At 45.2% G+C, this 24280-nt stretch overlaps 1 long non-coding RNA gene across 1 annotated transcript in view; it reads left to right on the plus strand.

Annotated features, from left to right (window-relative positions):
- Positions 1-10410, plus strand: part of LOC132377743 (uncharacterized) — a 28416-nt gene extending 18006 nt beyond the window's left edge. Inside the window, exon 3 of the long non-coding RNA XR_009506755.1 lies at positions 9817-10410. This is a non-coding gene — a long non-coding RNA (uncharacterized LOC132377743). The remainder of the gene's footprint in view (positions 1-9816) is intronic.
- Positions 10411-24280: the final 13870 nt, after the last annotated feature.

The raw sequence follows: 24280 nt of genomic DNA on the forward strand, positions 1-24280 counted from the left end.
AAACGACTGCAGCAAACAACAGCGTTCCGGACCGAAACTGCATCGTCAGATGTGAACCCAGGAGTAGGCACAAAGCCTCACTCACCAGTTCATCATATTAGTGGGCTCGGAGCACAGCAGCCGGGGCAGTCTTCGTAGCCTCAGCGCCATGGAGAGAGGAGTGACAATGATTATTCTTTTATCGAACACCTTTGCTATCAAGAACAGCTGAATGAGAAAGTCCAGGACATTTTTTTTTGTATTTTGAGGTTTGTTTTTTTTATTAGCCTTTTTCACTGTTTCACTTCACTGTGTTTGAACATCGACACTGGAGGGAAAGGGCTGCCTTTCCAGATATCACATTAACTCGCACAGAAACCGAATGAGGAAGTTAGTCTCAGTTGCAATCTCTGCCGTGATATTTATATGCATGGTTAGTAAGTTGCCAGCTTCAAAATTTCCATTTCAGAGCTGGAGTCAATAGTCTGGGAACTGCATTGAGGTTCAACTTTGTTGTCTTCTTGAGGGGCACCTTTAATGTTAAGGTGTGCAACTGTTGGTGTGTGTTACTGACCGCTATGCCACTGGTGTTTAGGGCATCATGGGAGTCCTCCATCCCTGGCGGTGTTCAGGGCTTCCTTCATCGTGTCAGTAGCTTCCTCTCGGTTTTCACTGCTGTCAGTCCTGCAAGTCCCGGGTGGAGACTCAGGAATACCGTCACACTCAGATGTAGAAGGATTCTTCATTGCTGTTTCCATAACAATTTTGTTTTACTCATCAAGGTTGTTAGCCCTGAGCTGAACCCTCTGAGCAGAGGACTGGTGGACCACTCTCAGTCTGGCCTCCACCCTTTGACCTGTTTGGCATGGGTGAACCTACCAAGAGCCAAAGCATAAAGCTCTGACTCCAGCCAAGCTCTCCGGGTCATCGAGGCACGCAAGCCTCCAAACCACAACAAAGTTGTGGTCCTCTTGAAGATGTGCCATTATGCCCCCAGGAAAATGAATCTTGTGTATGGTGATTACAATGGACCCATCTTCAATGATTATACAGCTCTCATTCTCAGTATTATTTACTGTATTTATTATTATTATTATTATTATTTTTGTAACACACACAAAATTCTCGAGGAACTCAGCAGGCCAGGCAGCATCTATGGAAAAAGTACAGTCGACATTTAGGGCTGAGACCCTTCAGCAGGCCTGCTGAGTTGCTCCAGCATTTTGTGTGTGTTGCTTGGATTTCCAGCATCTGAAGATTTTCTCCTGCTCGTGATTATTATTTTGGTATTCGTACAGTTTCTCTTCTTTTGCACATTGATTGTTTGTGTGCTGTTTTTAATTGATTCTAATATATTTTTCTGATTTACTGTGAATGCCCACAAGAAAATGAATCTCAGGGTAGTATTTGGTGACATATATGTATTTTGATAATAAATTTACTTTGAACAAGATTGAACATTGACATCAGTGTCCTGAATAAGTGACAATGGACAAGGGGCAGCTGATTAAAGTAGTGGATGTATCTTTTCCTGGAAGGAAGCAAACAAAAAGAACAGAGTCTTTTTGCAATTTTAGGTGGTTTTGCAATTAAGTATGAACTAGACTAGCATGTTGGTGACACCGCCCTGTGGGATTGAGGAACTAATTATGATCCTCCAGCTCGATCCAACTATGGTTATCAGCTCACATGCCCTTGGAGGTAACATCATCACAATCATCAGCAGTGGAAAACGTGAGCAGGTTGCTGGGGGTCACCATCCCTGAGGGTCTATCCTGGGCCCAACATATTGATGCAATTACAAAGGAGGCACGACAGCAGCTATATTTCTTTAAGAATTTGAGGAGAACTGGTATATCACCAAAGACTTGAGCAAATTTCTGCAGATATACCGTGGAGAGCGTTCTGACAGGTTGAATCACCATCTGGTGTGGAGGGGCTGCTGGGCAGGTTTGGAAGAAGCTGCAGAGAGTTGCAAACTCACCCAGCACCATCGTGGCCACAAGCCTCCCCACCATTGAGGACATCGTCAAAAGGAGGCGTTTCAAGAAGGCGGCATCCAAGATAGAGTAAAGCTGAGGAGGAATTTATTGAGCCAAAGGGTGGGGGATCTGTGGAATTCATTGCCCCAGACAACTGTGGGAGGCTAAGTCATTGGGTATATGTAAAGCAGAGGTTGATAGGTTTATAATTAGGGCATCAAAGGTTAGGGGAGAAGGCAGGAGAATGGGGTTAAGAGTGAAATTAGATTAGCCATGATTGAATTAACAGACTCAATGGCTGAATTCTGTTCTCATGCCCAATTGTCTTATTAAGGACTCTCAACATCCAGGACATGTCCTCTTCTCATTATTACTATAAGGAAGGTGGTACAGGAGTCTGAAGACACATTGTCAATATTTTAGGAATAGCTTCTTCCCCTTTGACATTAGATTTCTGAATGGTCCATAACCCATAAACACTATTCCTCTTTTGCTGTATTTATTTATCTTATTCTTTTCTGTGACCTATAGGATTTTTTTAATGTCTTGCACTGTACTCCTGCCACAAAGTCATAAATTCCATGACATGCCAGTGATAATAAACCTGATTCTGATCTACATTGAATCCACTCTAATTATTTTTTCAGTCAGAAAATATGTGGATGGTTATGTTGAGAATGGTCGGAAAATCCAACAGCTGATAAATCATAAATGCATGGTGTCCTTGGACTGGTGTCATCATCTCAACTCCAGAATGAAAAAAAAAGATATGAAGGCATCTAAAGACCAAAGTCTAATGAAAATCCTAGGACTAAAGAGCAGGTACCATTTGCATGGATCCTTCAGTACTGTCAAGATCATTGACAAGATCAGGCACCAAATGAGCAACTTTGCTAAGAGACGTTGTATGGGGAACTAGTCAGTGCCCACTTGGAGGATCGCTTTGAAGATCTCTGTCTTTGACATGAGCATCCACACTCTCTACTGAGGTTCCAACACTGTGAAACAACAGGCCTTCTGGAGCAGGTGGCATCCTTGTTGAAGTACCAAACAGGGCAGGAAGATAACTCTGGGATGGATTTGTGACCTCATTTCCCTCATCGGGGGAGAGAAGACTAATCCAGGGGATCTCGAGAATTTTGAGACGTCAAAGAATGGAGAATAGTATTTCATTATCCTTTATATTATACTTTGTGCTTGTCCATGCAATTTTAATCAACGAGGTTCACGAATCTATAAATTTTAGTGACCTCTAGCTTTTGGCCATTTAGAAATGTTCTGTCCTTTCCCTTGTGTGTCCAATGTGGATGACTTTGCATGTGATGAGTTGAACTGTTCCTGTCTCCTACTACTGGTAGAAATGATTGGAAAGTACAATTCCTTGAAGCAAGTGACCTGACTACCTGTTAGAGGAGTCATCCCTGAGACAGGCTGGACAGTTCGAAGTCTGCCTGTCTTCAAGTCTGGTGCTGCTGCTGCTCATTTGGATCTGAACAGCCAGCAGGAAAGTGAAATGGGACTTGACGTTACTAGGCCTGAAATTGCTGGGATACGCAATGGCCTCACTGACACCGCAGAGAGAAATGCCGCAGGTGCATGCAAGCCACTGGCTGAAGTGCAACCGTGGCTAGAAAGTGCTGGCAATGATGGTGGGAACAAGAATGGAAAATGCCCCCCCCCCCACCAGTTTATCTGGGAAAATTTAGCATTCCAGCTACGGCAGATTCAAACAATCTCCTGCCTTCTCCCCATATTCCTTCATACCCTGACAAATCAAGAATCTATCAGCCTCTGCCTTAAATATACAGAAATACTTGGCCTCCACAGATGCCTGTGGCAACAATTTTCACAGATTTACCACTCTCTGGCTAAAGAAATTCCTCCTCATCTCCATTCAAAGGACACCCCTCCATTCTGAGGCTGTGTCCTTTGGCCTTAGACTCTCCCACCTTAGGAAACATCCTCTCTACATTTACTCTATCAAGGCCTTTCACTATTCAATAGGTTTCAGTGAGGTCACCCCTCATTCTTCTAAATTCCAGTGAATACAGGCTCAGAGCCATCAAATGCTCTCCATATGACAAGCTATTCGATCCCAGAATCATTTTCCTGAACCTCTTTTGAACCCTCTCCAGCTTCAGCACATACTTACCAAGATAAATGGCCTGAAACTACTCACAATACTCCAAGTGAGGCCTCACCAATGCTTTGTAAATCTTGCCTCTTGACTATTCTAGTCCTCTTGAAAAGAATGCTAACATTGCATTTGTCTTACCACAGACTCAACCTGCAAAATAACCTTTAGGAAATCCTGCAAAAGCCCTCCCAAGTCACTTTGCATGTCTAATTTTTGAATTTTCTCCCCATTTAGAAAATAGTCCACACCTTTGTTCTTCCTACCAAAGTGCATGCCCATACCCTTCCCTACACCATATTCCATCTGCCACTTCTCTGCCCACTCTCTCATTCTGCCTCAGTCCATCTGCAGACTCCCTGCTTCCTCAACACTACCTGTCCCTCCACCTATCTTTGTATCCTCTGCAAATTTTGCCAGAAAGCCATCAATTCCGTCATCCAAATTGTTGGTATGTAACTTGAAAAGAACCTGTCCTAACACCAACCCCCTGTGGAGCACCACTAGTCACAGGCAGCCAACCTGAAAAGGCCCTCTTTATTCCCGCTCTTTGCTTCCTGCCAGTCAGCCGATCTTCTATCCATGTTAGTTTCCTTCCTGTAATGTCAGGGGCTCTTACCTTGTTAGGCAGCCTCATGTGTCAAAGGCCTTCTGAAAATCCAAGTGAACTCTCCTTTGTCTATTCTGCCTGTTATTTCCTCAAAGCCTATGCCTCTTACACTCTTATACACCTCACATCAGCTCTCATCATCCTTTGCTATAGAAAAGAAAAGCCCTAGTTGCTCTAACTTTCTATACAAGACAGGTATTTATATTGTCCTTGAGAAATGCTGCTTCTCCGAAGCAATGTGCCTGGGATGCTGCATTTTCATTACACCTGTGTACACCTGAACTTGTACAGGTGACAATAAACTCTACTTTGGTATGAAATTCAGAGAAAATGGCAGCGCGCGCGCGGCCACTCCGGGAATGAATATCTGTTATCTGTAAGTAGGGGCCGTGCACAATCCTGATTTGATGGCGAGGAGAGGAAGGCCCCGAATCCTCGGCTTTGCCTGTTGCTTGGCGGCCGGGGCCGGGGTCGAAGCGTTCGGCAGAGATGGTGCTTGGTGTCGGAGGGCTGGTCGGAGGCTCGACGTTTTTCGGACGGACTCAGAGTTGGCTCTGGTCGGATGCTTCCAGAGGCTGCATCGGGAAGCTTTGCAGCGCCGGAGGTTCAATGGCAGGAAGAGTTCTTCTTCCTTCTACTGAATACGTGAGATGATGGGCTGTCGGGGACTTTGAGACTTTCTTCTACCGTGTCCATGGTCTGCCCTTATCAAATTACGGCGTTGCTTTGCACTGCTGTAACTATATGTTATAATTATGTGGTTTTTGTAAGTGAGTCTTGGTCTGTCTTGTGTTTTTGTGATATCATACTGGAGGAACATTGCATCATTTCTTAATGCATGTGTTACTAAATGACAATAAACGAGGACTCAGTGTCCACATAATCTAAAAAAAATACCTAGTTACTTTGATGTGATACACACTTCAGCTGGCCTAGGTTTCTCCAGCAGTGGCTAGAAGCCTTCTTGGTGCCACTGCTTGCTTCCCCCTTGGGGCTGTTGGGTACAACCTGCGACCTCTGTCAAGCTCTTTAAGTACAAGCAAGAGCTTGTATTCCTCTGTTGCATTTGGGTCTGGTTAAAGGGAGACTTCTGACTTTGGCAGACCAAACTGGGCACTTTCAGATCTGACTGAAGATTGTTTAGGTACTGAGTAACACCTACAAAATGCTGGATGAACTCAGCCGGGCAGTTAGCATCAATGGAAAGGAATGAAATGGAGATTTTAGGCTGAGACCCTTCATCAGGCTAGAGCTTAAGACTGTTTAAATGCCAACCAATTAACACAGAGTATGCTCAAACTAAGAGGGAGAGCTTTCTGTGACACTTATCTGTTGAGATAAACTTTTCAGTGGGTGACTCATCAGTGATTCTATTAACACCATACCCTAGGACGGTGTGAAATAACGGGACAGGAGGCAAAGACGTGCCCCCCTGTGCAAACCTATTTTAGCAACGCCTTCCTAAATGGATCTCTCCAATGTGGCTGCTGACCCAGCCATCCCAAGCGTGCCGTTAAAGAGATGTGCAACCTCAGTGGTGAGAGATGCAGCCAGATTCTCGAGACTACGCTGTTCTCTCTAAGTAAAAGGTCATCTTGAATCTTCACTTCCTCTCCACAGCCACAGCAGATCACTGTTCTACGGTCTGTTGTTCACCATAGTCTCAGAGAAGCCACCCAGGTCCCACAATTCACTCAGAAATCATCCCTTCTGACACAAGAGAGACCGTGGATGCTGGATATGCTGAGTAAGACAGACAAACTGCTGGAGGGCCCAGAAGGTCAGGCAGCATCTGTGGAGGGAAAGAGCGACCAATGGTTTTGGGCTGAGGCTCTCCTTTTCTGTCACTGGCATTCGCTGGGAGTCACATGTCTGTACATTGCAACGGAGTCAAAACGCAAAGACTTTTCCTCCCTCACATCGTGGGATGAATGTAAGATGTAAATAAACTCAAGTTCCGCTTGCTGCTCCACGGCATTAGCTCCACTCTCCACGCCTCTGAGTCTGACAATTTGCCCCGCTGTGTGATGAACTGAGGCTGAGGCTCTGGGCTTCGTGTCTACGGACTCACTTTCATTCAGAATGGTGTTGCTTGCTTTTATCGTTTCTATGATTTGAGTTGTTTCTCTCTCAGCTCAGTGGGTTCTTGTCTTTTTTAAAAAATTGGGCTCTTTTGGGTTCCTTGTTTTGTTGCTGCCAGTAAGCAGGCCAATGCCAGGGTTGCATAATTTATACATACTTTGATAATAAATGCACTTTGATGTTTGAACATTTATAGTCTTAAGCACAGTGCCATGAAGAACTAACTTACAGCAGCTCCACAGACACCTAGCTTCAGATAAGCAGCATCCACATATTAACTGAAGTACTGTGCCAACATAGCTTCCTATGGGTCAGTTATTCAACAAGGAAGTCTTCTGCTCCCTTAAAATTCAGGCTGTTGAAGATCAGCTTGACAGTGATGACTGTGCTTCTGGCGAGCTATCTTCCTCAGTGAGGCCAAACCCTCAGGCACTTTCCGCAGCCAGCAATCCACTGAGAGTTGGTTCCAGGGGCACAAGTAACGCTCCTCCTCCCTGGCTCCCGGCTAATTCACTGCCTTGTCGTAGGATCTGTGAAGTGCGTGAGAACCGGAAACACTGTGGTAAACATCCTTGTTCCTCTGAAACTCGGGTTCTGTGCGAGGAAGTGAGCACAAGGACCTTGTGGTGTGTCCCCAGACGGAACAGAAACTGCCATTCACTGTGAGCTGCACCAACGCACAGCCCGCCAACAGCAGGCAGCGGCCTGCTCTGGGTGATGAGCAGGACCTGGACCCGAAGCCTGAGGGAGCCCCTGGATGAAGAGCAGCAGGAACAGAAAGAACAAGAGGAGAAAGAGGGGCATAAAGGCCCAGCAGAGGATGCCTAGCCTCAGCCCACAGCAGGGCTCAGGAGGAAAGAACTAACAGCACTGGAAATAAGAACTCGCCGATAGATGGCTTGCAGGAAACTGAAGACACACTATCAACAATTTAAGAACAGCTTCTTCCCTTCTCATCAGTTTCTAAGTTTTCCGTGAACTTCATTATTTATTTATTTTTTTAATTTTGCTGTGTTTATTGAGTAATTTATAGTGATTTTATGTCTGCATTGCACTGGTGTCAAAGAACAACAAATTTCACGACATATAAGCCAGTGATAAAAAAACCTGATTCAGTCCGTTCCAGGCACCCACAGATCTTTACGTAAAGAACTTGCCCTGCATATCTTCCCTAAACCTTCTTCCCTCTTAAATGCGTATCCTCTAGTATTTGAAATTTTTGCCATGGGAATGAGATTCTGACTTATCTATGCCTCTTAGAATTTTATAAACTTCTCTCCCTCGTTTTCTCCTGCACCAGAGTGAACAATCTGAGTTTGTCCAAGCTCTCCTTATGGCCAATCATCATCATAATTATGCGCCGTGTCATGTTGTATGGCATCATTGTTATGTGCTGTGTCAAATGACATGTGTGATCGTGGTCTTTCCAGGACCATGATCGTTCTTGGCAAATATTTCTATGGAAGTAGTTTGCCATTGTATTCTTCTGGGCAGTGTCTTTACCCCTCCTTTGGTAGGGATGTAGCTCCACCCCGCCACCCATAAAGAGCCTGCTAAATTATTGTTTCCATCCAAGACCAACTGATCATTCCACCCTTCAGCCCTTCCCTCGCCAGCAGACATCTGAATGATGACACAAGAACCCCTCAGGACCACTCCCACTGACCAGAACAGATCACTGAAATTAGAAATTGGTTTATTATTGTCACATGTGCCAATGGACAGTGAAAAACTTTGTGTTGCATGCCATCCAAGCAAATTGTTTAATCACATCAATACATTGGAGTAGTTTAAAGGAAAACCATAAACAGAGTGCAGAATAATGTGCTAGAGCCACATGGAGCGTGTAGGAGTCCACCTTATACTTGTGTCAGGAAATGCAGAGGAGGCTTGGCGCAAGAGCCACAGTTAGGACGATTTAGTAAGAAATGTTATTTTACTAACAAGCTGCAATATAACAAGCCATGAGGGGCCACAAAACAAGAGAGAATAGATACTGAACACCTCAAGCAACAAGGGAACTGAAAACTAGGAGCAGCTGGTTTGTATGAGTGAACGAGGATTGTGGATTAGAGCTGGGTTTAAATAGGCTGCAGGTGATGACTTGGAAATGAGTGGCGGGTGACTCCTGTTAGTTGGGTGGAGACTGGAAGGTGCCTGCCTCCGCAAGGCCTGACAGGAATCTCCTCCTATGGTCTGGGAAAATCCAGGTGGGGCTGACGGAACTCTTCAATGAGCGATGGATCCTAGATGGCACCTTCAAGTTTTCCTCCAGGCCATACCCTTCCCAGTTGACCAGGTACTGAACCCACCCCCACCCATCCACAATGGCCTGAATCCATCAACTGGCCAACTGTGTACACTGGATCACCTTCCACTATTCTTGGTCCCGGGGGTGGGGGAGGGGGGTGCAGGATCAGGAATGTTGAGTGGTCCATGGACAATGGGCTTGAGGCAGGACACATGGAAGACAGGGGTTATCCTGAGGGATGGTAGCAGCTGGAGATGGTAAGTGACTCAGTTGATGTGATGGCTAATCATAAAGAGACCGGTGAACCAGGATGAGAGCTTGTGGGAGTCTGTGCACAGGGCCAGCTCTCAGGTGGGCAGGCAGACACAGTCCCCAGGTTACAAATGCCTGACTTATGGACACCTGGAGATACAAACAAAATCCCTTAATGTTATTAAATTCAAGAGTTCGATGTATGTACTTACATTCATACCTATGAAAAGTAGAACTAATCTCCTCTCTCTCCTCCTTCTCTCTCCTCTCTTCGCTCCCTGTCTCTCTAGTTCTTCCCTCTCTCCTCTCTCCCCCTCCTCCCCTCCCCATTTCTTTTCTTTCTCTCTCTCCCCCTCTCTCCCTGCTCTCTCTCTTCCCCTTTCACTCCCCCCTCTCCCCCTCCCCTCTCTTTCTAACTCTTTCTCTCTCTCTTTCTTTCCCCACTTTTACTACCTCAATGTTCAAAGTAAAATTTATTTATCAAAGTATATGTATGTTTCATTCATTTTCTTGTCTGCATTTGCAGGAAAATACAACAAAGACTCTACATAGACAGTCCAAGACTGACAAACACCAATGGCAAAAGAAGACTAACTGCAAAATAAACCTGAGAGCATGAAGTGTAAAGAGTCTATGAAAGTGAATCTGCAGGTCGTAGAATCAATTCCGAGTGGTGGTGATGATGTTATCCGCACCGGTTAAGGAGCTTCATGGTTGTAGGGTAATAATTGTTGCTGAACCTGGTGGTATGGGACCTAAAATTTCTCTCCCTCCTTGCCTAAGTGTCATGGCCTGGAATGTGGGGTATTTGATGATGGGTGCTGCTGTCTTGTATTCAATAGTGGGGAGGGTTTTGCTTATGATGGACTGGGCTGTGTCCATCATTGCCTCTTCCATGCCAGGCTGCGATGCCACCAGTTGGAGTAGCCTCCAGTGTGAACCTATAGAAGATTTTGGTGTCGCACCGAATCTACACAAACTTCAAAGGAAGCAGAGGTGCTGGCGTGCCATCTTTTTGATGACACCCGTGATATATACTCAATGATATATTAACACCAACGTGGTTAATCTACTGACCCTCTCCACCTCAATTAAGACTGGCTCTTGGACCTCCAGTTTCTTCCTCCTGTAGTTAATAATCAGCTCTTTGGTCCTGCTGATGTTGAGTGAAAGGCTGTTGTGGCACCGCTCAATTAGATTTTCAACCTCACTCACGTACGGCAATTCATCATCACTTCTGATTCGTCAACAGCAGTGATGTTGTCAGCAAACTTAAATACACGCTGGAGTTGTGCTCAGATTCACTGGTATGAGGTGAACAGAGCTTATGTCAAAACTACCTGACGTGATTTCGATCCCATTTAAATTCAAAATTCAAACAACGATGATCAAAGTATGTATATTTTATAAAACCTTGAGATCTGTCTCCTTACAGGCAGCCACAAAACAAAACAAAGAAACTCAACAGGACCCATTGAAACAAAACAAGGCCTTCGAACAGCCAATGTGCAACCTCACCCGTGAGTCTGTTGGGGTCATGTACTGCGTCTGGTGCTCCCAGTGCTGCCTTCTGTATATCGGTGAGACTCGACGTAGATTGGGAGACCGCCTTGCTGAGCACCTATGCTCCATCCCCCAGTAAAAGCGGAATCTCCCAATGGCCACCCCATTTTAATTCCACTTCCTATTCCCATTCCGATGTGTAAATCCACGGCCTCCTCCACCGTCATGATGAGGCCACACTTCGGTTGGAGGAACAACACCTTATGTTCCACTTGGGCAGCCTCCAACCTGATGGCATGAACACTGATTTCTCGATCTTCCAGTAATGCTCCTGCCCCTGCTCACCTCCGCCATTCCCCATCCCCTTTTCCCTCTCTCACTGTATCCCCTTGCACGCCAATCACCTCCCTCTGGTGCTCCTCCTCCCTTTTCTTTCCTCCATGGCCTTCTGTCAGACCTGCCCTTCTCCAGCCCTGTACTTCTTTCACCGATCAAATTCCCAGCTCTTTACTTCATCCATCGTCCTTCAGATTTCACCAATCACCTGATGGTTCTCTCTCCCCTCCCACCCCCCCCCCCCCCCCACCTTTTAAGTCTGCTCCTCAGCCTTTTTTTCTCCAGTCCTGATGAAAGGTCTCGGATTGAAACATTGACTGCACTTTTTTCCCCGCAGATGCTGCCCGGCCTCTTGAGTTCCTCCAGCATTTTGTGTGTGTGTGTGTGTGTGTGTGTGTGTGTGTGTGTGTGTGTGTGTGTGTGTGTGTGTGTGTGTGTGTGTGTGTGTGTGTGTGTGTGTGTGTGTGTGTGTGTGTGTGTGTGTGTGTGTGTTGCCAGCCGAATTTTAAGAATGCTTGACAAGAGCGCCCTCCTGTGATTAACTTTGGCTTAACAACATCTCTCAAAACACAACACAAACAGTATCAGTCAGATACTGGAAATCCAGACAGAGTGGCACACAACGTGCTGGAGGAACTCAGCATCGATGGTTTTCCCTCTCCATAGATGCTGCCTGACTTGCTGAATTCCTCCAGAAAGCTTCATCTGATGCACCACGGAAAATAACTAGTCGAGAGGTTTGTAATAGCTTGCTTGCTTATTATGCGAGACTATTGAGCCCCTTGTGTCCATGATAGATCCCAGTATGAGCAATCTCTTCAATCCCATTCCCTTTACCTCATTTCCTTCATTAGCCTTGCAACTCCTTTTTTCTCAGATACCCTTTTGATTCCTGTGCCACTTAACGATGCAAGTGGGCAACTTAACCAAATGGCTTTGGGGTGTGAGAGGAACCTAGATCGGGGGCACAATGAGGAAAGCACAGGCACAAGGAAAAGGCACAAACTGCAATGAAATTGGACCTGTGCCGCACACCGATCCGGGAAGCTGCCTGGCAGCATCACTACCCGCTGCGGCACTGGGACACGTGATTTCCAACCGTTTTGAAGAAAGTCACGTATGTGATAGAAGTAAACATGAGGAAATCTGCAGATGCTGGAAATTCAAGCAACACACACAAAATGCTGGTGGAACACAGCAGGCCAGGCAGCATCTATAGGGAGAAGCACTGTCGACGTTTCGGGCCGAGACCCTTTGTCAGGAATAACTGAACAGACAGACAGACAGACATACGTTATTGATCCTGAGCGAAATTGGGTTTCGTTACAGCCGCACCAACCAAGAATAGTGAAGAAATATAGCAATATAAAACCATAAATAATTAAATAATAATGTTAATCATACCAAGTGGAAATAAGTCCACGACCAGCCTATTGGCTCAGGGTGTCTGACACTCCGAGAGAGGAGTTGTAACGTTTGATGGCCACAGGCAGGAATGACTTCCTATGACACTCAGTGTTGCATCTCGGTGGAATGAGTCTCTGGCTGAATGTACTCCTGTAAGGAGTACATTCCTGAAAGGAAAGATAGTAAGAAATTTGAAAGTAGGAGGGGAGGGGGAAATGCGAAATGTTAGGAGAAGGCAGGAGGGGGTGGAGTGAAGCTAAGAGCTGGAAAGGTGATTGGCAAAAGGGATACAGAGCTGGAGAAGGGAAAGGATCATGGGACGGGAGGCCTAGGGAGAAAGAAAGGGGGAGGGGAGCACCAGAGGGAGATGGAGAATAGGCAAGGAGTGATTGTGAGAGGGACAGAGAGAGGAAAAAAAAGAAACAAAAAAGGGGGGAAAAAACTAAATATATCAGTGATGGAGTAAGAAGGGGAGGAGGGGCATTAACGGAAGTTAGCGAAGTCAATGTTCATGCCTTCAGTTTGGAGGCTACCCATCCGGTATAGAAGGTGTTGTTCCTCCAACCTGAGTTTGGATTCATTTTGACAATAGAGGAGGCCATGGATAGACACATCAGAATGGGAATGGGTCGTGGAATTAAAATGTGTGGCCACTGGGAGATCCTGCTTTCTCTGGCGGACAGAGCGTAAGTGTTCAGCAAAATGGTCTCCCAGTCTGTGTCGGGTCTCACCAATATATAAAAGGCCACACCGGGAGCACTGGATGCAGTATACCACACCAGCCGACTCACAGGTGAAGTGATGCCTCACCTGGAAGGACTGTCTGGAGCCCTGAATGGTGGTGAGGGAGGAAGTGTAAGGGCAGATGTAGCACTTGTTCCATTTACAAGGATAAGTGCCAGGAGGGAGATTGGTGGGAAGGGATTGGGGGAGAACAAGTGGACAAGGGAGTTGCGTAGGGAGCGATCCCTGCGGAAAGCAGAAAGAGGAGGGGAGGGAAAGATGTGTTTTCTAGTGGGATCTCGTTGGAGGTGGTGGAAGTTATGGAGAATTATATGTTTGACCCGGAGGATGGTGGGGTGGTAGGTGAGGACAAGGGGAACCCTATACCAAATGGGGTGGCGGGCGGATGGGGTGAGGGCAGATGTGTGGGAAATGGGAGAGATGCGTTTTGAGAGCGGAGTTGATGGTGGAAGAAGGGAAGCCTCTTTGTTTAAAAAAGGAAGATATCTCCTTCGTCCTGGAATGTGTGATAGATGTGTTAATTTGTGATTCATTGCATACCCCAGAAGCTATTTCATGCCTGACTCCACAGGTTTTATTTATTGATTCAAGGGGTTATTCCACTTCCCTTTTGTTCATTCATTATGTGCTGTGTCATATGACGTAGGTGATCATGGTCTTTCCATGACTATGATTGTTCTTGGCAAGATTTTCTACAAAAGCCCATTGCCTTTATCTGGTCAGTGTCTTTACAAGATGGGTACCCCAGCCATTATTCAGAGATTATCCAGCCATTATTCAGAGATTGTCCGCCTGGTGTCAGTGGTGACATAACCAGGGCTTGTGATATGCACCAGTTGCTTGTATGACCACCCGCCACCTGCTCCCATGGCTTCATATGACCCGGATCAGGGGGCTAAGCAGGTGCTCAACCTTACCCAAAGCGGACCTGCAGGTAGCCTAAGGACCTCCTTTGGCAGGGACATATCTCCACCCGTCACCCACACTTCCCTTTATTTCAGCTTACTTGGTTGGTGGTGGAATCACTAGAATTCACCACAATCACTCTTTGACATTAACAGCAACTTTTAGATCCCTGCTTTTGTGTCAAATGAAGTTGTTGCTAGTGATTTAGGGCGCTTCCTCATGCTTTGCTGGACTTCTGCTGCACAGTCAAGGTAAGCCATTTGCAGTGATGTGTTTTTATTGCATTTACCAACTAGGACCGAGGTTAGACTGCCGATTTTGGATGTTTGCTTGCTATTTTGAATGTTTTGCACCTTAGCCCCAGAGGGACACTGTCTCATTCAGCTGTATCTATGTACGACTCGAATGACAATTAAACTTCATTTGATTTGAGATACTCTAAAATACTTATTTTTTTGCATGAGGGTTGCATATTTCTAATGGCCCAATAAGAATGTAATTACCGTTTAGTAATCCTATTTTGGCCTGAAAAGTTAATGATAACTAAGACATGAATTTTAGAATGGCTGCTTTATGATATCTCAATATCTATGGTTATGTAAATATTCTAATTTTTATTTAGCACTCGGCAAAATAGGAGAATTCTTGAATGTGATAGAGCGTTGAATAAAATCATAACTGGTGGCCATGAAATCATAAGGTTTTCTCTGTATGTGACAATAATAAATCAATTATTATTATTATTTAGATTCTTCTTTCTGTTGGTTACGCTTTCCGTCTTTCAGTCACTGTGCTCTCACCCTTTGAACCTCTCCAAAGTTTTCTTCAAACTCAGAGCTACTTTGACCATGTAATGATTTAGTCAACCTATTCCCTTGTTGTTTCTTAACTCCACTTGATACTCCTATCTTCTTAACAAAATGTCTTACTGCAACAGTATGGCATCCTCTCATCTCCCACATAGGAAAGCCTTGATGGACATGCATTTCCCACACCAGGCATGTCCATTAGCAAAGAAATCTTAAAGTATTCCCAAACATGCAGAATGCCTACACGATGGACATGGTTCAAATGTGAGACGTTTTTAAACTGTTAACTTTAACTACTTTCTCATTAAGGAAACAAATTTCTGGATGTATATTGTATACATTATTCTGGCACTAAATGTAGCTATTGATCTATTAAATTGGAAATTTTCTGTTTGAAATATTTCAAACAGAACAGATTTCTTTACTTTGTGAAAACTGTACAGAACAAAGAGGAACATCAATTATAAATGGAACAGGCTTGGGGTCAAATCGAAGAAGCAGGGCCTAGGCCCGAGAGTGAGGAACAAGCTGATGTTGGGCCGATTTAAGCGCAGGGACAGATCAAAAAGGCTGGGGATGTCGGGGCTGAAGGCAAGGGACTGGCCAGCGTTCAACTCGTCTCTGCTCCGAACAGAGGCTGCGGCCTGCAATTAACGGACCGACTGCAGCGATGGACTGGTTTTGTGCTGTGAAATTTTAGTGAACTCAGGTTTGGAGTGTAATTTGTTTACTTTTTGTCTGCACAACTTGTTCTTTTTTTTTCTGGACATTGGGTACCCCCTGGCAGTCTTCTTTCTTAATGGGTTCTCTTGGTCGTCTGTGTTTTGCACCTGCCTGTAAGGAGATAAATCTCAAGGTTGTACACAGTATACACACGTTGATAATAAATGTGCTTTGAACTTTAAAATTTTGCCTTCATCATCCAAGCTAGTTATGTTCAGTTTCCTTTTATTAAAGTGAAATGCAAGAAATGAGATATTTCTAACCCTGTAGGATTCATATCTGACATATGACTGTTTCTACACAAGCTCCCCCTGCCTTAAATACCATCTGCTTGGTTTAGTAATGTTATTTTATAGGAGTTCCCTGTTTTAGAAAATCAGGATGCTACAGGCCAACAGAGGGAGCAGTAAACCGATCACCGCTGGTATTCGTATTTTTCCACACATTACAGTTCATTTGCAGCGATTCACTAGGGGTCATATATTATCCATGCTGAGTGGTTCTGTGTTTACAAAAGACCTGAAATCTGGTGGGACTGCTAACTATTTTCTAATTAATATCCTACAGAAAAGGCAGTCAACGGAGGTTTTAGGGGGTCAGGATCACACAAATTCCTTGGTGATGATAAAATATGAAGAGGAAAATCGGGAGAGCAAAGCGAGGGTATGAGGTGGATTCGGCTGGTAAGGTTAAGGAAAACCCAAGGGCACTTAATATAACAGTTGGGGTTGTGGTTCTGGTTCTGTAAGTTGTTGGTGAGGCCACATTTTCCGTCACCCTGTTGTAGGAAAGAGTGCAGAAAAGATTTAGCGGGTGTTGCCAGCACTCATGAGTTATAGGGAGAGTTTGGACAGGCTGGCTCTTTATTCCTCCGAATAAAGGAGAACGAGAGACAAATTTATGGCAATGTACAAAATTAGGAAGGCATAGGTGGGCGGTCAGTCTTTTCCTCAGGGTAAGTGAGACCCAGATTTCAGTCTTGGCCAGAAATGTTGACTGCTTATTCCCCTCCTTCAATGCTGCCTGACTTGATGAGTTCCTCCACCGTTTTGTGCGTGTTTGCTAAAGATTCCCAGCATCGTATTTACGTGTTTATGTATATAACACGGTATTGTGTTCTGATGATCAGATGGTTCAGGGGAAACCTCAAAATTGAGGCTTTGATGAAGAATAAAGAGTGAATCGTCTCAGTTCACTGCAGGGTTGCTGGGCAGAGAATACAGATTTAATTGACCAAAACCCCAGGGGGTAAATGAGCAGGTTTTATTTACACAATGAACGGTGATAATGTGGAAAGCACTAATTGAAAAGATGACGAAAGCAAGTTCAATAACAACTTTTGAAAATGAAGGAGGCTGAAAAGCGTTCCAGGAGGGAGCAGCGAGTGTGTGTGTCAATTTAGATAGATCTTTAAAGGGGCTGGCATGGTTAAAATAGACCATTCTTGTGGTTGTGTCCATCCCTGATCATGAAAAGATGTTGTGCAGCACCTCTCCTGTATCTCTATCTTTTTCTGAGGTGGTTGCTTGGAACAGAGGATAATTTGCTTGCACTCTGGTTTTGTGGGACCTTATGAAGCCAATATGGTAAACACAGATCCTTCCATGGATGGGACAGGAGCTTCACCAAGAGGAGGGCAAAATGGCAGCCTTGGTGAAAAAGGGTATTGGCATTGGTTTCTAATGGTCACGTGTACCAAGGTACAGTGAAAAGCTTGCCTTGCAAAGTTCAAGGTAAATTTATTATCAAAGTACATATATGTCCCATATACATACTCAACTTTCTTGCAGCCATACTCAAAAAATACATAATAGAATAATAACCATTATAGAATCAATAAAAGACCAGACTAACTTGGACGTTCAACCAGACAACAAACTGTGCAAGTACAAAAAGAAAGAAATAATAAAAAAAACCAATAAAAATTGAGACCATGAGATGAAGAGTCCTTGAAAGTGAGTCCATAGGTTGTGAGAACAGTTCAATGATGGAGTAAATGAAGTTAAGGGAAGTTATCCCCTTAAGTTCAAGAGCCTAATTCTTGAGGGGTAATAACTGTTCCTGAACCTGGTGATGTGAGTCCTGTGGCTCCTGTACCTCCTTACTGGAGGAAGCAGTGAGAAGAGAGCATGACCTGGGTGGTGGAGTCCCTGATGGTCGATGCTGCCTTCCTGCAACAACGTTTCATGTCGATGTGCTCAATTGTGGGCCGCTATCTTTTTGCACACCGTTCATCCAGATCAAATCATTGAGGTAGAATAAGGTAACACCATAACAATGCAGAATAACATGTAAATGTTGCTGAAAAAGTGCAGTGCAGCTAAATATAAAGTGCAAGAGCATAACGAGGTATAGATTGTGAGAACGTAAAGTCCATCCTATCATACAAGAGGTCCATTCAGGTGTTTCTAACAGCGGGATAGAAGCTGACCTTGAGTCGAGAGGAATGTGCTTTCAGACTTTTGTATCCTCTGCTGGGTCAGAGAGGGGAGAAGAGAGAATGTCTGGAGTGAGTTGGTCTATGATTATACTGGCTATTTTACTGAGGCAGTGAGAAATACAGACAGAATCCACAGAGAAGACTGGTTGCTGTGATGTGCTGAGCTGGGTCCACATCTCTCTGCCGTTCCTTGCAGTCACATGCCGAGCAGTTGCCGTAACAAGCCATGATGTTTGCAGACAGAATGCTTTCTGCAGGACCATTTTATGAGGCAGGATAAGTATTCACAAAATCTCGGGGGGATAAGAGATCATGTTGAAGTACACAAAACTCTGACAGGAATTCTGTTTCTTTGGCTGGCAGATTTATAACTGTGATCATAGTCTCATTACATTATATTAGGCGATAACGTTTAAGACTGAGATTGACAGAGATTTCTTCACTCAGTAGCAGGTGAACCTATAGAGATCTTTAGGTCAGAAAGCCATGGAGGAAAAGATGCTGAATATATTGAAGGGGAGGATAGATTTCTCAATATAGTGGGGAGACGATGGAAAAGAATATTGAGACTGCGGAGCAGCCACGATCATAACAACGGCACTGGCGGAGTGACCTGCTCCCACGGCTATTCTGTGTTTCTGTTTCAAAAACCTTGGAAAACATAAACAGCTAAACATTTGGAACCAGTAATCAGAAGATTCCGGTAAGCCTCCTTGTAGAATTGTGAAATATTTATGTCACAGGACTAGTTCTTTTGAACTGTTCCCCTAAACTCTGGAGCTCAATACCTAAAACTGTAAGGGATGAAGACTCAATTGACACTTCTAAATGTCAGCTCGAACCCCATTTTTTTTAACCTTGATTTTAACTAATATCTTTTTATTATTTTCACCTTCACACTTTACAGATTTATGGAGAAGTGAAGCACAGAAACAGGCCCTTCTGCCCATCCAGTCCATGCTGAAACCATTTAAACACCCTACTCCCATCGACCAGCACTGGGACCACAGCCCTCCATACCCTTCCCATCCATGTACCTATCCAAACTTCTCTGAAATGTTGACATCGTGCTGGCAGCTCGTTCCACTGTCACACGAACCTCTGAGTGAAGAAAGGACTTCACCCTTTTGCTGAGCACTTTGAATGACATCGTTTGTGCTCTACAAGATATTGTTCTAAGAATTATTCCCTGCTATTAACTTACCGTCCCCTACTACAGTCACCAAAGTAATGACAACTGGTCACAGATGACCGAAAAAGATTGGGACAGAAAGTGAAGGGAAGTGCTCAGCTTGGGTGCTTCAAAAACACAACTTGTGTCACTACTGGGAAAGTATACAGAAATGTTCAGGCTACTTCCTGAAACAGAATAAGGTTTACTATCACTAACGTAAGTCATGAAATGTGTTGTTTTACGTCATGGTTCAATGCAAGACATAAAGAACTGTTATAAGTTACAAAAAACAATGAACGATGCAAAAGAGGTATAACGAGGAAGTGTTTGTGGGGTTATGAGTTGCTCGGTGATCTGTTGCCCGAGGGAAAGAAGCTTTCTAATATGTTACGTGTAGATCTTCAGGTTCTTGCACCTTCTGCCCAATGGAAGTAATAAGAAGAGGGCATGACTCTGATGGTGAGGGTCCCTAATGATGGGTGCCGACTTCTTAAAGCACCGCCACATCCAGAAATCTTAGACGGTGGGAAGGGTTCACTTCATGAGGAGGTGGCTGAGTCTACAACCCTCTACAAAAAGCCAGGTATAAAACTGCACACAGCACCCCTGCCGTGGAGTAATGTTTTATATAGTTGCACTGTAACTTCCTCGTACTAGGAGGCTAAAAAGGGCAAACTCGCAAAGTTCTACAGATGTACCATGGAGAGCCTTCTAACCGGCTGCATCACTGCCTGGCGTGGGGGTGGGGGTGCTACTGCTCAGGGTCGACATAATTTGTGGAGAGTTGTAAGCGTAGTCAGCTCCATCGTGGGCACTAGTCTCTATAGAATCCAGGTCATCTTCAAGGAGTGATGCCTTAAAAAAGTGGCATCCATCATTAAGGACCCCCGTCACCCAGGTCATGCCTTGTTCTCATTGTCACCATCAGGAAGGAGGTACAGGAGCCTGAAGGCACTCACTCAGGAATAGCTTCCTCCCCTCTGACATCCGATTTGTGAATGGACATTGAACCCATGAACACTACCTCACTTTTTAAATTTCTTTTTATGCACTAATTTAATTGAACTATTATATAATAGGCATCTGTTAGTCTCGAGAGATCATGGATTTGTGCCTTGGAAGGTTTCCAGGGTGCAGGCCTGGGCAGGATTGTATGCTGCAAGTCTCCCTTCTCCACGTCAGAGATGTTGCCCAAGGAAAGAGAAGCTTGGCACCGGTGTCGTCACAGAGCAATGTGTGGTTAAGTGCCTTGCTCAAGGACACGACACGCTGCCTCAGCTGAGGCTCGAACTAGCGACCTTCAGATCACTAGACCAACGCCTTAACCACTTGGCCACGCGCCAACACACTATATGTATTTACACACACACATATTTACTGTAATTCAGTTCCTTCTCTATCATCAGGTATTCCATTGTACTGCTGCTGCAAAGACAACAAATTTTTCGACATATGCCGGTGATATTAAACCGGAATCTGATTCTGATAACACATGTCACCTTCACGTCTTGACGCTGCTGCCTTGAGGGACCCTTGAACTTGTACGTCGAGTCGCTCTGCTCCTCTGTACTTCCTGTGAATAGTAGTAGTAAGTAGGCAGCCCAGGGGATCATGGGTTTGCGCCTCGGGTAGACTGTGTCCTCTCCAGAGTGGGAAGATTTGAAGAACCGGCTGTTGCCCATGCAGCGGGCTCCCCCTCTCCATGTCACTGAGGTAGTCCAAGGGAAGGGCAAGGCTGGTACAGCTTGGCACCAGTGTTGTCACAGAGGTTAAGAGCGAAGTTGTAAACATCAGACTGCCTTAGGGACCCCGGCTCCGGATTTCTTCCTCAGCGTTTACTCCCGAAGCCTTTCCCATGGGTGGGTATGGCCGCAAGGCAGCGGAGGTTTAAAATCAGAGTTTTCCCTCACCTCCTCCAGGGCTATTTCTGTGAATAGCCCTGCCTTATTACTCTTCCAAGAGTGCATCCCTTCACTCTTGTCAGGACTAAATTCCTTCTCCATTACCCTGCTCATTTTACCAACTCATCAACGTCACCCTGTAGCCCAAAACCACCCTCCTCACATTTAACGTCCCTACCAATTTTCATGGCAACTGCAAATTTACTGCTCATGCCTCCTGCATTTTCATTCAGATTATTGGGGCAGTGCAACGCTTTGCAGTACCAGCAACCTGGGTTCAATTCCCCACTGCTGCCTCTGGGTGCTGCGGTTTCCTCACACAGTCCGAAGACGCACCGGTTGGCAGGTTAATTGATCGTTGAAAATTGTCCCGTGATTAGACTAGGATTAAATCAGGGGATTGCCGGAAGGGTCTGTTCTGCATTGTATCTCAATCAATCGCATTATTAAAATAAATGATTAAATTATTAAATGATTTAAATAAGTAACAAACACTAAATTTTCCAGCATCAATTTCTGTAGTCTATAGTATGATTCTGATTATAAAAAGCCTCTGCCTTCCCCTCTCCGCTTCCCAGAAATTGACCTGACGTAGTTTGAGAAGTCATGAGGCAAGATTCTTTCAAACGGAGTCAGGAAATGGTATCTTCCTCAAATGACACAATCACTCAAAGATCAAAATATATTTCAAAGTACGTTTATTACTGATGTATGTAGACTTGTCTCCTTACAGGCAGCATCAAAACAAAGCAACCCAATGGAACACATTGAAGACTGTCAGACGCCCAGTGTACAGAAAATAAAACAAATTTTGCTAATGAAAACAAGCAAAGAGTTGAAGTTGACGAAGTGAGTCTCCAGCCGATCCAGTAGCCCGTTAGTTGCAGGCCTCTGCATCAGTTCAGTGCAGAGACGAGTGAATCTCACACAGCAACAGGCTGGACCAGCCCCGACACCCTGACCTTCTCGGTCTTGAATCGTCCAAACCTTCCATCGTTCCTCGCTCTCAGACCAAGGCCCAGCCGCTTCGCTATGCTTTTGGGCTCGGGCCGAGGCTCAGGAAAGCTGCAAGTATCCAAAAGCAAAATTGAATGAATGCACAAAATACTCTTTTCTAAAAAAGGCAGAGGAGGTTGCCGGATGGGAAGTCTGTCTTAAGTATAGAATGAAGAATGCACAACCAGGATGCTAGCAGAGTATCTGTAAGGAATTTGTACGTTCTCCCCGTGACTCCGGTTTCCTCCTACAGTCCAAAGACGCACCGGTTGGTAGGTTACTTGGTCATTGTAAATTGTCCCGTAGTTAGGCTTGGGTTAAATCAGTGGTTTCTGGATGGAGTGTCTCGAAAGGCCATGAAGGCCTATTCCGCACTATATCTCAATCAATAAACAGCGCCTAATGGCGACTCCTTTCATCTTTGCATCTTCAGAAACTGTTCTATTTCTGTCTTTATTTTTCCCTTTCAGGGTTCTTTTGAAGACCTTGACCTGGAGTTACACGCCAGGGGTGTGATGTAAGAGTCCGACTCACCTTTAGAGGCCTAGGATCTGAGGGCTCTGGAGATGGGTGGATTGAAGGTCGGTGTCCCGGACCGGTGGGTAGTGGGAGCCGGAAGATCCGTGGCTATGTGCCCAGAGACCGGAGATCTTCAGGCACTGAGCCTGGAAAAAGCAACACAACAGACTCTTAACATCGTAAACCTGTGAATTGTTTGTTATGTCTCCCCTCTCGCTGTGTAACGGAGACATCTCTTTCTCCCTTAGTAGGGAGAGCGAGAGAGAGCCTGTGGTATGTCGAATACTGGGTGAACGAGTGGTCTTTGGAGTACTGCATGCCCGTTCCATTGCTGTTGCTTTTGCTGCACACTTGAGTGCTTGGTGGTGGGTGCCGGTGGGGGGGAGGGAGATCTTTGCTTGCTGCCAATAGGTGTGTGAGGGAGAGGAGCTGGCAGGGACTTTGGGGTTCCAACATTTAACAATCATTCATTCTTTGGGGCACTTCTCTGTTTTTGTGGATGGTTGGGAAGAAAAAGCATTTCAGGATGTATATTGTATACATATCTCTGACATTAAGTGTACCTTTTGAAACAACAAGGCACATGCTTTACCAGATTCCCACGTCCCTTGGAGAGTATTTTTATTTATACCAAAGTAAACTTCACTCATAATAAAAACATTATTTACAAAAACTAATCTGTGCAATGCCTTTTCACTCTTACAATCACTGCTGTAAGTACTGTTCCAGTTCATTCCTTAAAACCATTGGGACTGTTGTTACTCATGTGGGGTGATACACTATAACAGTAATTGAGGGGTTTCCTACCCAACCTGGGCCCTCCCTAGTGGAAGAACCCCACACTGTGGTCCTTCCCCATTGAGCCCTTGTGGTGGCTGCACCAGGCTCCAGTGCATCCCTCAGCACGTACTCCTGCAGCCTGGAATGCGCCAGATGTCCACGGACATCTTGATATGCTGGCAGACCAACGGCACGGGGGAAAACTAAAGGGTGGCTTTCACCACCTTGACGATCTGCCGGCAGCTGCTTGGGATTGACCGTGACCCAGGCTCTTGCACCTTTCTCCGCACCCGGTTCACAAAGCGACAGTCTGCAAAGAGGCGAGCAATTGTCTCACCCCCATTACGGTCATCCTGTGGGAGAGATGGTCTGACTGGGGCGACTCCTCTCGCTGTCAGCCGGGCAACGTCCTGGCGTCTGTTGGCAGGGTGTGGTCAGTCTGCTCAGGGAACCACCCCACTGTGTCCAGTTATTTCCTTCCAATGGAAAGGACAGCTGGAGACCAGTGCTGACCACTGCCTGGTGGCCAAAGGTGTTGGGCTAGAAGAAGTTTTCCACGAAGGGCAGGTAGTGTGGTAACATCCAGCTGATGGGACCAGACACATCCTTCTTTGCAAACAAAACCCTGTTACGTCGTGGTACTTGGTGTCCACGTACTTGCAGCTTGATGAAGGTGTTCATCAGGGTGAAGGCAATGTTTTTTTTTGCTCACCTTCTCCGAGGACCTGTGACCCATCTGATCTGCTCCATCT

The sequence above is a fragment of the Hypanus sabinus genome, chromosome 19 (genome assembly GCF_030144855.1).
Source record: "Hypanus sabinus isolate sHypSab1 chromosome 19, sHypSab1.hap1, whole genome shotgun sequence".
Classification (NCBI taxonomy): domain Eukaryota; kingdom Metazoa; phylum Chordata; class Chondrichthyes; order Myliobatiformes; family Dasyatidae; genus Hypanus; species Hypanus sabinus.